A 5,000-nucleotide genomic window follows, 5' to 3' on the forward strand; every position below is an offset into this window, starting at 1 on the left:
GCTAAGGACAGCCCAATGGGGACGATTTAATGGTCAATTCGCAATGCTTCATTAGGAAGGGAAGAGAGGCTCTCCGGACCGGACCACGGGAAGCACCTCGACATTTGCTCTTTCTCTCTCTGTCTATCTCTCTTGAATTATTTGCCGTCCGATCGGTTGGTGCCAGAAATTGTCAATCGATTCATTGTTTTTTTTTATCTATATATCGTCCAACTTCATTTCTGTGCAAAGCCAAACGGGTGTGCCCCGGGACATGTATGGGGTCGGAGCTGAGAGCCCAGTCCATTTATTCCAAGCTCGCATGTCTTTGAAATGATAATCTCATAAAGTACAAGGGTGCGCTGCTGCCAACAGGCGTGAAGATTATACCGGCGTGCTCGCAGAGTGGGACCTCTAATAACGAGACAACTTGATGGTCTAAAATTATTATTATTTTGTTATTTGGATTTTTCTATTTTATTTCCCGATATCAAATCAATACACGAGAAAGTAGCCTACCAACATTTATTATCAATGTAGCCTATATTTGATTTAGCACTGTATACACATTCACAGTGTTCATAAGTACACCGTCACACAATAAGGATGTTTTAACAGCCTTTGAGTGCCGTAAAATAATTATTTTATTTAATTAATTGGGCTCTCTGGGAAGTTAATTTCGACTAATAAAAGGCAATTCTGTCATTAAACACATGCGACTTTAACCTTCACAAAAGTTGTGACTGGAAGGATTCGGTTTAATCTTGTTTCTAAAATGGTGACATCACACTACAGTGAGTGAAGTCCGCCTGCACCACCGGTGCGCCCACTACATTTCCAAATTGGTTTCAGGCATAAGGCCATCAAGGATATTCGGATTTTGACTGACAGCGGTGGTTAGGTGTCGTGTGCAGCCGCCCCCACTTAGGCCTATATGATTTATGCCTTCTGTAGGAGACCAGGGTCTCCAGACAGAGTCACACAATACATTTAAAATAATAATAATAATAATTCAATCGCAATCAATTTCAGGGAGCATTAATAAGGGACAATTTCATGACAACAGACAACGGTCCTTAATGGAAAGGGAGAGATATATTGTATCAGAATCATTACAAATTGAATCGTTGTTAATATGTCAGTAACTTCGGCCAATGCTATGGGCAGGCAGGATTGCACTCGATTGGATACGGTTCCCTAGGAGTGTTTACTGTTTGTACGCAGCCGCCACAGAAACACACAAAGCCGCATGGAATGACCTCACATTTTCTGCAGAATTGCAAACAATTAGGTATCATTCACAAGACGGTTATTTGTGGTCAATAGACGGTCTGTCTGTCATTTTCAGATTTCAACCAATAACGTTTACGTTAACACACACCCACATAAATACATGCTTGAATGCACACACACACACACACACACACACACACACACACACACACACACACCACCCGCATCAAAGAAGAAGAGTATGCCTAACCCTTTTTAATGAGTTAAATGTCGGATTAAAACACAGCACCTAAACACCACCACATGTTTCTGTGACTTAAATATGACTTGCATTCGTTTTAACGAAAACACAGCGCTGCGTAAGCCTACGGCCCAGTCTATCAACCCAATAGCGTAGGCTACTAAAACCATTAACCCAGGCGTGTTACGTGGTAGGCCTTCTTTGCTGGAGAACACGGTTGGGCTCTAACAGCGCGATAAAACTAAAAAGGATTAAAGCAGTGTTTCCGGACCCACGGATATTAATAGCCAAAGTAAACCAATTCAATGGCCGTCTGAGGCAGTACAGAAAATTGTAGGCGTATTATATTGCATCGCTTCGCGGGCCTCCCCACTGAGAACACTAACTTTCTCTGCTTACTCTAGCACGAGCTCTGCTCCCGCTCCGTGTTCGCCTCCATGGTTCGGCTCTCGGGCTCTCTGACGGCTGTCAGCCGAACGGCAGGGAGAACCTCGTTGGAACCTGTGCCTCCATTTAACGGAGATAAAACGGTTTCTCCGCAGCCGAGTTCCACATGAGGGTTAATAGGGAACATCTTCCCACCGCCTTTCGGTGCCATCATCTGTCTGTCCCACGGGAGACATGGATGTCTGTAAAACTAGAGCCATCGTCAGATTTTCCAGCACGCTCCAAATGATTCTGCTTAATGAAGCAAACACATTCGACTTAAACAGGGCATACACACCGTTTCTTTCCGTTTCAGCGAGGCGCAATCAGATGCCCCAAATGAATTATGTTATTAATATGTTATTGTATCATCACCATCATCATCGTCATCATCCTCATATTAATAATAATGATCATCATCATAATGATCTGTCAATAATAATCTGAATCATTATAATAATAGCCTAATAATAATAATATTAATAATAATAATAATAACGACACGAATAACCTGATAATAATAATAATATATATATAGGCTATCGTTGGTTGTTTCTGCTTTTATTCTAAACAACAGAGTATTCAATTTGAGGACTTCAGGATTTTGTTAAATAGAGGATTTAATAAAAATGCATTTAGCTATTTCCTGGATTTGTTTTAATCCAGGCAATTGGTTGTTTTTTGACCTGTGAAGCAACTGATTTGCTGGTGAAAATGGTTTAAAAACAGTATACAATATAAATATCAGCATGAATTAGCTACAATGTACACTGTAAAAAAGGATTTTAGAGGGTTGTAATTATAATCCCTATGAATGGGTTAAAAATTACTTACGTATATTGATCAGCAACTGAAATCTATAATAAAGGGTAAATTCTACCTACATTACCTATTTTTTAGCAGTAACAAATTCTACCTAAGGGATGGTGGTAATTATAATCCCTACAAATGGGTTAAAATGTACTTACGTATATTGATCAACAACTGAAATATATAATAAAGGGTAAATTCTACCTACATTAGGCCTACCTATCTTTTAACAGTAGCCTAACACATTCTACCTAATAAACGATCATAAAACATACCCAAAGACTCTTGCTCTATACTTGACGGTTAGAGGGACGTGTGCTCAGTTGATTGTCTGCTTATGGTGGAGCTGCTGAATTCAAGGTAAGCTCTGATTCCTGTTTGTCACGTTGCTTTGCTGTGTATCATAGGGAATGTGTAGTCGGGGTAACGTGCATGCAAGCTTGAACCAGAAAGTTTGGACGGTCGTTCGTTTAGAAGGTTAAACCACAGAGGGATAAACCCCCCTCTGTGGGTGAAAGCTAGCATGCTAACATCACACATTGAAAGTCAATGGGCGAACTCGCTAGCAGTTACACTTTATATATTCGTTTAACATTCAAATGTAGTTCTGCTTGTTTCTGAGCACAAGGATTTGAAGGAATTGTGTTTACTTAACTGTCCAGTGTATGCTAACAACTTAATTCACTCTCAATTTCAAACAAACTTCACTGGAAGCTAATATTCGATGGTAGCTTCATTAGGTTGCTAACTAGCTAACTTTCTATCGTCAGTTTAACATAACCATGTACACATTCTGTTGTGAATCATGCAAACATAACAATCATTGCCTGTCTGTCCTGTCCATTGCAGGTGTTGGACACGTCTGTTGGATACACACACAGCAGAAGCACTGAACTGTGTACATTATTTTGAATGTTTTGTTATTTAGCCTTATGTTTCAGAAAACCAGTTGTGAAGTGGTGCACACAGACACATAAAGCACAAAGCAGAGTTGTATGAGTATACTTTTTGTTTGAGCAAACTCTTTGAATATATTGTGAATATTTTGTATGATCCTTTTTGTATATTCTCTGTCATTTGATTGATTAAACAAGTTAACTTTCTCAATACAGTCTGCTGTGTCTGAAAACTTAACTGAATAGGTAGGCTCATAATTAATTAGTCATTTTAGCTAATTATTACTAGTAATTATTAAGTAGGTTAATAATGCCTAACAATCTAGAGTTAATATTACTCTATTATTTTGAGTAACTTTATTGAAAAAATCTTGGGTAAACTGTACCTAATTTATTTAAGTATTTCATAACTGTTGAATGTAGGTAGTCTTTACTCAAAATAATAGATTGACTTTACCCAACCAAAGTAGATGCAAATCCTCACCTTCGATAAATTGGGTAAATTCTATAGGTTGTTTTTTACAGTGTATTTACAAAAAAAGCAAGCGACAAAAAATATAATGCAATAGCCTAACAGTGACCATGTTGTCTTTTTAATACCCCCCCCCCCCCCCCTTTCTCTCTCTTTCCCTCTCTCTATTTTTTCTGTTTTTCACAACACGTATCTATTTCTCAATTAGTATCAATACCTGCACTCTGCTTGACCATGGGCATTCAACGAATCAGCCTGCAGCACAAGACAAAAAAAATGTAATGGAATTAGTCGGATCCGAAGCTTGGCTGCGGGCGTTGCTGGCGTTGGTGCGCTGTCTGTCGATGGGGTCAAGCGTGCAGAATGGGTCGGAAACAGCGAGGCTGGGGGGCATGGAAGTGTCCGTCGACTCCTCAGGCTAGTCCTTGTGTTGGCTCACTACTGTGCTGATTTACACTAATAGAGGGGTCATGGACTAATTTGCTCAATATAATTAACAACACAATGCTCCCTCTCAGGCTATTGGACACCAGGCTCCAAACATATTGAAGATGACTCGGAAAACAATAAGAGGCAGTCGCCGTGTCTGCCACAATTTGGACATTTGCAGAGACTATGATAATATTTCAGTTTTTTTTTTTCAGGTTTCAAGGGATGACAAAATCGCAAGATAGAGGACGCGTTAATATTGCACTGCCCGAAATAAAATAGCGAATATCTTAAGTGACTGCGCCCTCTGAGTCATTGCGGTCCCTCTGTAAATTGATCAGTGTTGTTCAAATATTAGAGAGACGAGAACATGTGTGTGGTCAGGACTGGAGTGAGTCTAATCTTTATTTCTTACTGGCCAAACTTTTCTCAGCCTTAATTGATACCGTATTTTCTACCGTTTAGTCATACAGTTATTATAGTCTATTGAGGCAGGTGATGAAGATGACATGCG

The sequence above is a fragment of the Sardina pilchardus genome, chromosome 21 (assembly GCF_963854185.1).
Source record: "Sardina pilchardus chromosome 21, fSarPil1.1, whole genome shotgun sequence".
Taxonomy (NCBI): domain Eukaryota; kingdom Metazoa; phylum Chordata; class Actinopteri; order Clupeiformes; family Clupeidae; genus Sardina; species Sardina pilchardus.